The 13507-nt window shown below is 41.2% G+C and overlaps 1 pseudogene; it reads left to right on the top strand.

Annotated features, from left to right (window-relative positions):
* Positions 1-8207: 8207 nt before the first annotated feature.
* Positions 8208-8965, top strand: LOC101132079 (grpE protein homolog 2, mitochondrial-like; annotated as a pseudogene).
* Positions 8966-13507: the final 4542 nt, after the last annotated feature.

Here is a 13507-nt window from a genome sequence, read left to right as displayed (position 1 = left end):
AAGAGATATCTAAACTCCTATGTTTATTGCAGCACTGTTTACAATAGCCAAGATTTGGAGGCAACCTAAATGTCCATCAAGAGATGAATGCATAAAGAAAATGTGGTACATATAAATAATGGAGTGCTAATCAGTCATAAAAAAGAATGAGATTCTGTCATTAGCAGCAACATGGATGGGAGTGAATGTTATTGTGTTAAGTGAAATAAGCCAGGCACAGAAAGACAAACTTTGCATATTCTTGCTTACTGGTGGGGGTGAAAAGTTAAAACAATTGGAATAGTAACAGCTCTGGTCTGCAGCTCCCAGTGAGACCAATGCAGAAGGTGGGTAATTTCTGCATTTCCAGCTGAGGTACCCAGTTCATCTCATTGAAACCGGCTAGGCAGTGGATGTGACCCACGGAGAGTGAACAGAAGCAGGGTGGGGTGACACTTCACCTGGGAAGTGCACGGAGTGGGGGACCTTCCTCCCCTAGCCAAGGGAAGACATGAGAGACTGCTACCCACCAGGGGCACTACACTTTTCCCATGGAGTTTTGCAGTCTTCAGATCAGGCCTATACCACCAGGCCCTGAGTCTCAAGCATGAAACTGGGTGGCTGTTCAGGCAGGCACTGAGCTGCAGGAATTTTTACATACTCCAGTTGCACCTGGAACTCTAGGGAGACAGGATAACCATTTACTCCAGTGGAAGGGGGGCTGAAGCCATGGAGCCAAGCAGTCTCACTCAGCAAGTCCCACTCACACGGAGCCCAGCAAGCTAAGAGCCACTGGCTTGAAATCCCCATTGCCAGCACAGTAGTCTGGAGTTTGCCTGGGATGACCAAGTTCTGAGGAGGGAGGGGTGACTGCCATTACTGTGGCTTTAGTAGGTGCTTTTCCTCTGACAGTGCTAAGGAGACTTGGAGGTTTGGACTGGGTGGAATTCCCCACATTACAGCAAAGCAGCTGTGGCCAGACTCCTCCTTTAGATCTCTCCTCACCAGGCAGGGCATCCCTGCAGGAAGTCCACCAGCTGCAGTCAAGGACTTATAAACAGAACTCTCATCTCCCTAGGATAGAGCACCTTGGGGGAGGGTTGGCCACAGTCCAAGGTTCAGCAGACTTAATTTTTCCTTCCTGCTGGCTCTGAAGAGATCAGTTGATCCCAATGAGGGGGATTCCCCCAATACAGTGATATGGGAGTGGGGCAGGGAAGTCCTGGAAAGGGAAGTGTCTGGTCCCTGGCTAGGGCTTCACACCCAGGCCTGTGCTCACAGACCTAGGTGAGGACAAGCATTTCTGCTTTTTTATGCCCAAATGTTGCATTTCCCAAGAACACCCTGGCCCACCACACCCCCATCCTATGCCTATAAAAACTCTGAGACCCTAGTGGACATGCACACTAGATGTTGAGAAGAACACATCGCTGGGAGAAAACACTAGCAGGTGGATGTTGAGAGAATGTTAGGAGGAGCATGTTGGTGTAAGAGCACACTGACAGACACTGGCAGGCCAGCAGGCATCAACCAGCAGAACTATGTGGAGTTTTTCTGGGGTGGTTGGAAAGGAGCCCAGCTGCTAAGTGGTCTGTCTCCAGGGGAAAACTACCTTCCCACTCCATTAGCTTCTGGCTCCCCAATCTGCTCAGAGCTACTTCCACTCAATAAAATCTTGCACTCATTCTCCAAGCCCACATGTGATCTGATTCTTCTGGTACACCAAGGCAAGAAACCCCTGGATACAGAAAACCCTCTGTCCTTGTGATAAGGCAGAGGGTCTAAATGAGCCAACTAACACAAGCTACCTGCAGATGGCTAAACTGAAAGAGCACACAATAACACACACCCACCGGGGCCTCAGGAGCTGTAAACATTCACCCCTAGACACTGCTGTCAGGTCAGAGTCCCACAACTTGCCCATCTGCATGATTTCCCTTGGGGTTTGAGCACTGGGGCAATGAAGGAGTGAGCCACACCCCCATTGTATGTCCTGCGAGGGGGATAAGGAAACTTTTCCCATTTCAACAACACACCAGCCCTGCTAAGGGACAGACTGCCTCCTTAAGAGGGTCCCTGACCCAGTGCCTCCTGTCTGAGTGAGACCTCCCAACAGGGGTCAGCAGACACCTCAGACAGGAGAGCTCTGGCTGGTATCAGGTTGGTGCTTCTGTGGGAAAAATCTTCTGGAGGAAGGAGCAGGAAGCAATCTTTGCTGTTCTGCAAACTTCACTGGTGATAGGAGGTGAACAGGGACTAGAGTGGACCCCAGCAAATTGCAGCAGACCTACAGAAGAGGGGCCTGACTTTTAGAAAAAACAAACAAACAAACAAACACAAACAAAAAGCAACAACAACAACATCAACAAAAAAGACCCCACAAAAACCCATCCAAAGGTCATCAGCGTCAAAGATCAGAGGTGGATGAGGAAAAATCAATGAAGATAAGGAAAACAATAAAGATGAGGAAAAACCAATGCAAAAACGCTGAAAATCCCCAAAGCCAGAATGCCTCTTCTCCTCCAAATAATTGCAACACTTTTCCAGCAAGGGCACAGAATGGGGCTGAAGCTGAGATGGATGAACTGATAGAAGTGGGCTTTAGAAAGTGGGTAATAGTGAATTTCATTGAGCTAAAGGATTAAGTTCTTACCCAATGCAAAGAAGCTAAGAACCATGAAAAAATATTACAGGAGCTGTTAACCAGAAAAACCAGCCCAGAGAGAAACATAAATGACCTGATGGAGCTGAATAACATAACACAAGAACTTAATGAGGCAAAAACAAGTATTAATAGCCAAATAGACCAAGCAGAAGAGAGAATATCAAAGCATAAAGACTATCTTGCTGAAATAAGGCAGGCAGACAAGATTTGAGAAAAAAGAATGAAAAGGAACAAACAAAACCTCTGAGAATTATGGGACTATGTAAAAAGACTGAACCTACGACTAACTGGAGTACCTGAAAGAGATGAGGAGGATGGAGAAAAGTTGGAAAACACACTTAATTATGTCATCCAGGAGAACTTCCCCAACCTAGCAAGACAGGCCAATATCCAAATTCAGGAAATCCAAAGAACCCTAATAAGATACTTCATGAAAAGATCTACCCCAAGACACATAATCATCAGATTCTCTAAGGTAAAAATAAGGGAAAAAAATGTTAAGGGCAGAAAGAGTGAAAGGCCAGGTCACCTACAAAGGGAAGCCCATCAGATTAACAGCTGAACTCTTAGCAGAAACTCTGCAACCCAGAAGAGATTGGGGGCTAATATTCAAAATGTGTAAAGAAAATAAATTCCAACCCAGAATTTTATATTTGGCCAAACTAAGCTTCATAAGCAAAGGAGAAATAAAAACTTTTTCAGACAAGCAAATCCTGAGGGATTTTGTCACCACCAGGCCTTCCAGAAGGAAGCACTAAACATGGATAGGAAAAACCATTACCAGCCTCTACAAAAACACATTGAAATCCACAGACCAATGACACTATAAAGCAACAACATTAACAAGTCTGCAAAATTAACCAGTGAGCATAATGATGAGAGCTTCAAATTCACACATAACAAGATTAACCTTAAATGTAAATGGGCTAAATTCCCCAATTAAAAGACACAGAATGGCAAGCTGGATACAAAGACAAGACCCATTGGTGTGCTGTATTCAAGAGACACATCTCATGTGCAAAGACACACATAGACTCAGAGTAAAGGGATGGAGGAAAATGTACCAAGCAAAGGGAAAGCAGAAAAAAGCAGATGTTGCAATAGTAATTCCTGACAAAATAGATTTTAAACCAACAAAGGTCAAAAAAGACAAAGAAGGGCATTACATAATGTTAAAAGGTTCAATTCAACAAAATAAGCCAACTACATTAAATATATGTGCACCTAATACAAGAGCACCCAGATTCATAAAACAAGTTCTTAGAGACCTACACAGAGACTTAGACCCCCACACAATAATAGTGGGAGACTTTAATACCCCACTGTCAGTACTAGACACATCATGAAGACAGAAAATTAGAAAAGATATTCAGGATTTGAACTCAGCTCTAGACAAAGTGGACCTGATAGATATCTACAGAACTCTCCACCCAAAAACAACAGAATATACATTTTTTGGTGCCACATGACAGTTACTCTAAAATTGATCACATAATTGAAAGTAAAACACTCCTCAGGAAATGCAAAAAACCTGAAATCATAACAAACAGTCTCTCAGACCACAGCACAATCAAATGAGAACTCAATATTAAAAAGCCCACTGAAACACACAACTACATGGATATTGAACAACATACTCCTGAATGACTCCTGGGTAAATAATGAAATTAAGGCAGAAATCAAGAAGTTATTTGAAAACAATGAGAAAAAGAGACAATGTACCAGAATCTCTGGGACACACCTAAAGCAGTATTATGAGGGAAATGTATAGCACTAAATGCCCACATCGAAAAACTAGAAAGATCTCAAATCTACACCCTAACATCACAACTAAAAGAACTAGAGAACCAAGAGCAAACAAACTCCAGAGCTAGCAAAAGACAGGAAATAACTAAGCTTAGAGTGGAACTGAAGGAGATAGAGACACAAAAAAACCCTTCAAAAAATCAACAAATTCAGGAACTGTTTATTTGAAAAAGTCAATAAAATAGACCACTAGTAAGATTAATAAAGAAGAAAAGAAAGAAGTTTCAAATAAACACAATCAGAAATGTTAAATGGGATACCACCACTGTACCCAAAGAAATACAAACAACCATCAGAGAATACTATGAACACTTCTATGCAAATAAACTAGAAAATCTAGAAGAAATTGATAAATTCTTGGACACCTACACCCTCTAAAGTCTGAACCAGAAAGAAGTTGAATCCCTGAATAGACCAATAACAAGTTCTGAAATTGAGGCAGTAATAAATAGCCTACCAAAAAGAAAACAAAACAAAAACAAAAAACCACGTCCAGATGAATTTCAGCTGAATTCTACCAGAGATACAAAGAGGAGTCTGTACCATTTCTTCTGAAACTATTACAAACAATTGAAAAGGAGGGACTCCTCTCTAACTCATTTTATGAGGCCAGTATCATCCTGATACAAAAAAATGGCAGAGATACAACAACAACAACAAAACACTTCAGACCAATATTCCTGATGAACATTGATGCAAATATCCTCAATAAAATACTGGCAAACCGAATCCAGCAGCACATCAAAAATCTTATGCACCATGACCAAGTCGGCTTCATCCATGGGATGCAAGGCTGGTTCAACATACAAAAATCAATAAATGTAATTCATCACAAAAATTGAACTAAAGAGAAAAACCACATGATTATCTCAATAGATGCAGAAAAGGCCTTGAATTTGATGAAATTCAACATCTCTTCATGTTTAGAACTCTCAATAAACTATGTCTTGATGCAACATACCTCAAAATATTGAGTTATTTATGACAAATCCACAGCCAATATCATACTGAATTTGCAAAAGTCAGAGGCATTCCCCTTGAAAACTGGCACAAGACGAAGAAGCCCTCCCTCACCCCTCTTATTTAACATAGTGATGGAAGTTCTGGCCAGGACACTCAGGCAAGAGAAAGAAATAAAGGGTATTCAGTTAGGATAAGAGGAAGTCAAATTGTCTTTGTTGTGACCCCGTCGTCTCAGCCGAAAAGCTTCTTAAGCTGATGAGCAAGTCTAGCAAAGTCTCAGGATACAAAGTCAATGTGCAGAAATCACAAGCATTCCTATACACCAACAACAAATGAGCAGAGACCCAAATCATAAATGAGCTCCAATTCACAATTGCCACAAAGAGAGTAAAATACCTAGAAATGCAGCTAAAAAGAGAAGTGAAGGGTGTCTTCAAGGAGTACTACAAACCACTGCTCAAGGAAATCAGAGAGGACACAAGCAGATGGAAAAACATTCCATGTACATGTATAGGAAGAATCAATATCATGAACATGGCCATAGTGCCCAAAGCAATTTATGGATTCAATGGTATTCCAATTGACCTACCACTGACATTCTTCATAGAATTAGAAAAAAAAAAACTATTTTAAAGACAATCCTAAGCAAAAAGAACAAAGCTGGAGGCATCACACTACCCTACTTCAAACTATACTACAAGGCCACAATAAACAAAACAGCATGGTACTTGTACAGAAACAGGCACATAGACCAATGGAAGAGAATAGAGAACTCAGAAATAAAGCAGCACATCTACAACCATCTGATCTTTGATAAACCCCCAAAAAACAAGCAATGGGGAAAGGATTCCCTGTTTAATAAATGGTGCTGGGAGAACTGGCTAGCAATAGGCAGAAAATTGAAACAGGATCCCTTTCTTACAACTTACACAAAAATTAACTCAAGATGGATTAAAGACTTAAATGTAAAACCCAAAACCATAAAAACCCTAGAAGAAAATCTAGGCTGTGTCATTCAGGATATAGGCATGTGCAAAGAATTTATGATGAAATTATCGAAAGCAATTGCAACAAAATCAAAAATTGACAAATGGGATCTAATAAAACTAAAGAGCTTCTACACAGCAAACAAAACTATTACCAGAGAGAACAGACAATCTATAGAATGGGGGGAAACTGTTGCAATCTATCCATCTGACAAAGGTCTATTATCCGGAATTTACAAGGAAATTTACCATTTAAAAAATACAATCCCATTAAAAAGGAGCAAAAGGACATGAACAGACACTTCTGAAAAAAAGAGACATACATGCAGCCAACAAACCCATGAAGAATAGTTCAACATCACTGATCATTAGAGAAATGCAAATAAAAAACACTGAGATACCATCTCATGCCAGTCAGAATATCAATTATTAAAAAGTCAACAAACAACAGATGCTAGCAAGGTTGCAAAGGAATAAGAACACTTTTACACTGTTGGTGGGAATATAAATTAGTTCAACCATTGTGGAAGGTAGTAGGGTGATTCCTCAAAGATTTAGAACCAGAAATACCATTTGACCCAGCAATCCCATTCCTGGGTGTATATCCGAAGGAATATAAATCATTCTATTATAAAGATACATGCATGCATATGTTCATTGAAGCATTATTCACAATAGAAAATACATGGAATCAACCCAAATGCCCATCAATGATGGGCTGGATAAAGAAAATGTGGTACATATACACCATGGAATACTATGCAGCCATAAAAAGAAACTAGATCATGTCCTTTGCAGAAAGATGGGTGAAGCTGGAAGCCATTATCCTCAGCAAACTAATGCAGAAACAGAAAACCAAACACGGCATGTTCACACTTATAAGTGGGAGGTGAACAATGAGAACACATGTACACAGAAAGGGGAACAACACTTACTGGGGCCTGTTGGGGATGGGGGGAGAGCATTAGGGAAAAAAGCTGATGCATGCTGGCATTAATACCTAGGTGATGGGTTGATAGGTGCAGAAAGCCACTATGGCACATGCTTACCTATGTAACAAACCTGCACATCCTGCACATGTACTCCAGAACTTAAAGAAAAAATAATCAAAAATAAATTTAAGAATAAAACAATTGTACTCATGTAGATAGATGGTAGAAGGATGGTTACCAGAGGCTGGAAAGAATAGTAGTGGTGGGAGGGAAATGGGGATGGTTAATGGGTACAAAAAATAGAATAAGACCTAGTATTTGCTAGCATAACAGTATGACTATAGTAAAAAATAAGTTAAGTGTACATTTTGAAATAACTAAAAGAATATAGTTGGATTGTTTATAACACAAAGGATAAATGCTTGAGGTGATCACCCTGATGTGATTATTATGCATGGCATACCTCTATCAAAATATTTCATGTAACCTATAATTATATACACCTACTATGTACCCACGAAAATTAAAATAGGCCAGGTGGTGGCTAAGCCTGTATTCCCAGCACTTTGGGAGGCCAAGGCAGGTGGATCAATTGAGGTCAGGAGTTCAAGACCAGCCTGGCCAACATGAGGAAACCCCAATTCTACTAATAATACAAAAAATTAGCCAGGCGTGGTGGCAGGCACCTGTAATCCCAGCTACTCAGGAGGCTGAGGCAGGAGAATAGCTTGAACCTGGGAGGTGGAGGTTACAGTGAGCCGAGATTGTGCCATTGCACTCCAGCCTGGGCAACAAGAGCAACACCCCATCTCAAAAAAAAATTATAATTAAAAAAAGAAATATTGAGCAAGTGCGCCTGTGCTGCTTCCATCAGCCCAAGTCGGGAACATGGCCATGTGGTCAATGTGGGCGGGCTGCCAGCGGGTGTAGCACCTACTGGCTTAGAGTGCCTCATGGGAGAGCAAGGGATGCCCACTTCCATTCAGCACTGCCATCCAGGGAACCGCTGGTGAGGACTGCCATTCCGAGGACCTTCCTGATGGCCTTGGGCCCTCTCTTGCTGAACAAGCCTTAAGGGTAAAAGCTGTTAAACTGGAGAAGGAAGTCCAGGATTTAATGGTGAGATACCGGAGAGCTATAGCTGATTGTGAAAACATAAGGAGGTGAACCCGGAGATGTGTGGAAGATGCCAAGATATTTGGAATCCAGAGTTTCTGTAAGGACTTGGTGGAGGTGGCTGACATTTTGGAGAAGACTACAGAGTGCATTTCTGAAGAATCAGAGCCTGGGGACCAGAAGCTCACTCTGGAGAAGTTCTTCCAATGGTTGTCACTTTTAGAAGCAAAGCTGAAAAGTGTGTTTGCCAAGCATGGCCTTGAGAAGCTGACACCCATTGGTGACAAATATGATTCCCATGAGCATGAATCCTCTGTCATGTGCCAGCTGGTGTTGTGGTGCAGTCTGGCACCATGGCATTAATGAGACAAGATGGTTAAAAACTTCATGGCTGCACCATTAGACTTGCCCAGGTAGAAGTGGAAGTGGAGTCTCAGAGAAGACTGCGAAGAGGCCATCAGGAACTGAATGTTCTCCCAGAGTGCAGCTACCTGTGTTTCTTTTATTTATTAAAGTAGGTTTGTATTGCACATGTGGTACTTCATGTGATATGTTTTGGATTTAGTCATATTGGTTTTATTTCTAAGATATTCTATTGATTTAATGTGACCTGTTTGGTCTCATCAGAAGTCTTATCATTGGGCATTTGAATAGTGTGACATCTTCTGATGGCCTTTATGAAAACATGGTTAGGAAAATTGGTACTCTGATGAATTTGAATCCAAAATTTTTTTAACTATGTGTTTTCAACTACATGTTCCTTCCTAGTGGTCCCTATAACAGGAATTGTATAGTATATTGTATTTTGTGGAAAAAGGAGATGGTAGGGATTGGTTCAACATTTAGGTACTTAGAGGATAAAGCTTCTTTGTATTCTTGTAAATTTATTCTTTTATACATTTAGATCATTTGGATTTATTTTATACACATAGATTTTCAGTACTTTACCTTTTGTTTTCTTTCCTTTTAGTCATCTTTTGTAATTGTAATGCAACTAGATAGGCTTTAGGCTCACATCATTGTCTCATACCCACCCTTTCTCATCCTCAGTCGCAGGGGCTAAAGGTCTAGGTGAGACTTGGAAGGAAAGGAACATGAGGAAATTTGAGATACCCAGGACCCTTTCAAGCAAGAATGACCAAAAAGCCTTGGGCTGTCTTTGCTCTGAGTTATCTTTGAATAATTTTCAGCCTCCCTGTCATATAATCATTTCTGGCAAATTGAGTCAGCACTAACAGCTAATGACCCAGATGGCTGTATTCAGATAATTTACCTACAACTTCTTATTCCACCAGCCCTTACTCCTCTTACCCTTTGTCAATTTTGCCTTATAATCCTTTATTAGATGATGGGAGGTGATGATCAAGACAAAAGTATTAGGTTCCCATGATTTCTCCTTTCATTTATTAATAGTTATGCTGACATTTTCTAAGCTTCCTCATGATCTATTTATGTTATTTTTTGTGATAAGAACACTAAACATAAGCATTCACTCCTTTTAGCAATTTTTTTTTCTGTGTTGCCCAGGCTGACCTCCAACTCCTGGGATCAAGCAATTCTGCCTCAGCCTGCCAAGTAGCTAGGACTACAGGTGCTCACCACTGTGCCTGAGAATTTTTTTTTAGTTGGTACTCAAAAATCACTACCTCTGTTATATTGACAATCTTTATTTCCTATTTTTTCTATCTGTTAGTTCACATTTGTGTAAACATCTAGCTCACCTTTTATGTATTAACCTCCCAGAGTTAATGGGCTTATGTGTTTGTTTGTTTTTTTTTCAGTCTTATAGGTGGCGTTCTGTAAAAGATTTGTCCAAAAAATGACTTAATGAATGAATGATACATCAGTCAAACTTTAGGGAGGCAGTCAATTATGGATATTTTAATGTTGGAATAGGCCTTAACGATCAAATCTCACCTTTTCTGCTTCTGAAGTATGAAAATCTGGTCATTTTAAGACTGGACCCAAGGAAAATAATCTCTAAACTATTGACTAAATTTCAGTGAGAATATAAAGAACAACTAGATATTAACATCCAACTTTTAAGATTAATGGGCATGCAAATAAGTTTCCAGCAGACAATCAGATGTTGTTGGATGTCCAGATTGTATAGGTTTAGGTTTAAGTTACTACTCATAAAATAAAGCCATTTCCACTGGAACTCTATGACCTCATTCAGTGGAGTGGTGAAATGTTATCCTTTTATACATTATAGATAATTCTAAGACAGCACACAAACGTATCAACAAAGCCATCTCCTTGTAGACCCTACCATCTTCATTAGATTTAGACTCTTAAAAAACAAGTAAATAAGCACTTTTAAAATGCAATCAAGACAGGGGGGTTCCAAGATGGCCGAATAGGAAGAGCTCCAGCCTACAGCTCCCAGCATGAGTGACGCAGAAGATGGGTGATTTCTGCATTTCCAACTGAGGTACCAGGTTCATCTCACTGGGGCTTGTCAGACAGTGGGTGCAGGACGGTGGGTACAGTACACCAAGCATGAGCCAAAGCAGGGCGAGGCATCACCTCATCTGGGAAGCACAAGGGGTCATGGAATTCCCTTTAATAGCCAAGCAAATTTGTGACAGATGGCACCTGGAAAATTGGGTCACTCCCACCCTAATACTGTGCTTTTCCAATGGTCTTAGCAAATGGCACACCAGGAGATTATATCCCACGCCTGGCTCAGAGGGTCCCATGCCCATGGAGCCTCGCTCATTGCTAACACAGCAGTCTGAGACTGAATTGCAAGGCGGCAGCAAGGCTGGGGGAGGGGTGCACACCATTGTTGAGGCTTGAGTAGGTAAACAAAGCAGCCAGGAAGCTTGAAGTGGGTGGAGCCCACCGCAGCTCAAGGAGGCCTGCCAGCCTCTGTAGACTCCACCTCTGGGGACAGGGCATAGCCGAACAAAAGGCAGCAGAAACCTGCAGACTTAAATGTCCCTGTCTGACAGACTTGAAGAGAGTAGTGGTTCTCCTAGCATGGAGTTTGAGATCTGAGAATAGACAGACTGCCTCCTCAAGTGGGCCCCTGACCCCCAAGTAGACTATGTGGGAGGCACCCCCCCAGTAGGGGTAGACTGACACCTCAAACAGCCAGGTACCCCTCTGAGATGAAACTGCCAGAGGAACGATCAGACAGCAACATTTGCTGTTCAGCAATATTTGCTGTTCTGCAGACTCCACTGCTGATACCCAGGCAAACAGGGTCTGGAGTGGACCTCCAGCAAATTCCAACAGAACTGCAGCTGAGGATCCTGACTGTTAAAAGGAAAACTAACAAACATAAAGGACATCCACACCAAAACCCCATCGGTACATCACCATTATCAAAGACCAAAGGTAGATAAAACCACAAAGATGGGGAAAAAACAGAAAAGAAAAACTGAAAATACTAACAATCAGAGCACCTCTCCTCCTCCAAAGGAACGCAGCTCCTCACCAGCAATGGAACAAAGCTGGACAGAGAATGAACCTTGAAAAAAGATTAGATGAACGGCTAACTAGAATAACCAATGCAGAGAATTCCTTAAAGGACCTGATGGAGCTGAAAACCATGGCACGAGAACTACATGATGAATGCACAAGCTTCAGTAGCTGATTCAATCAACTGGAAGAAAGGGTATCAGTGATTGAAGATCAAATGAATGAAATGAAGTGAGAAGAGAAGTTTAGAGAAAAAAGAATAAAAAGAAACGAACAAAGCCTCCGAGAAATATGGGACTATGTGAAAAGACCAAATCTACATCTGATTGGTGTACCTGAAAGTGACAGGGAGAGTGGAACCAAGTTGGAAAACACTCTGCAGGATATTATCCAGGAGAACTTCCCCAACCTACCAAGGCAGGCCAACATTCAAATTCAGGAAATACAGAGAACGCCACAAAGATACTCTTCGAGAAAAGCAACTCCAAGACACATAATTGTCAGATTCACCAAAGTTGAAATGAATGAAAAAATGTTAAGGGCAGCCAGAGAGAAAGGTCGGGTTACCCACAAAGGGAAGCCCAACAGAGTAACAGCTGATCTCTCGGCAGAAACTCTACAAGCCAGAAGAGAGTGGGGGCCAATATTCAACATTCTTAAAGAAAAGAATTTTCAACCCAGAATTTCACATCCAGCCAAACTAAGCTTCATAAGTGAAGGAGAAATAAAATCCTTTATAGACAAGCAAATGCTGAGAGATTTTGTCACCAGCAGGCCTGCCAGGAAAGAAACAATTGGTACCAGCCACTGCAAAAACATGTCAAATTGTAAAGACCATCGATGCCGGGAAGAAACTGCATCAACTAATGAGCAACATAACCAGCTAACATCATAATGACAGGATCAAATTCACACATAACAATATTAACCTTAAATGTAAATGGGCTAAATGCTCCAATTAAAAGACACAGATTGGCAAATTGGATAAAGAGTCAAGACCCATCAGGGTGCTGTATTCAGGAAACCCATCTCACATGCAGAGACACACATAGGCTCAAAATAAAGGGATGGAGGAAGATCTACCAAGCAAATGGAAAGCAAAAAAGGCAGGGGTTGCAATCCTAGTCTCTGATAAAACAGACTTTAAACCCGCAAGGATCAAAAGACAGAAAGAAGGTCATTACATAATGGTAAAGGGATCAATTCAACAAGAAAAGCTAACTATCTTAAATATATATGCACCCAATACAGGAGCACCCAGATTCATAAAGCAATTCCTTAGAGACCTACAAAGAGACTTAGACTCCCACACAATAATAATGGGAGACTTTAACACCCCACTGTCAACATGAGACAGATCAATGAGACAGAAAGTTAACAAGGATTTCTAGGAATTGAATTCAGCTCTGCAACAAGCAGACCTAATAGACATCTACAGAACTCTCCACCCCAAATCAACAGAATATACACTCTTCTCAGCACCACACTGCACCTATGCCAACATTGACCACATAGTTGGAAAGCATTCCTCAGCAAATGTAAAAGAACAGAAATTAAAACAAACTGTCTCTCAGACCACAGTACAATCAAACTAGATCTCAGGATTAAGAAACTCACTCAAAACTGCTCAA

The sequence above is a fragment of the Gorilla gorilla genome, chromosome X, assembly GCF_029281585.2.
Source record: "Gorilla gorilla gorilla isolate KB3781 chromosome X, NHGRI_mGorGor1-v2.1_pri, whole genome shotgun sequence".
Classification (NCBI taxonomy): Eukaryota; Metazoa; Chordata; class Mammalia; order Primates; family Hominidae; genus Gorilla; species Gorilla gorilla.
This window is presented reverse-complemented; position numbering and strand designations above follow the sequence as displayed.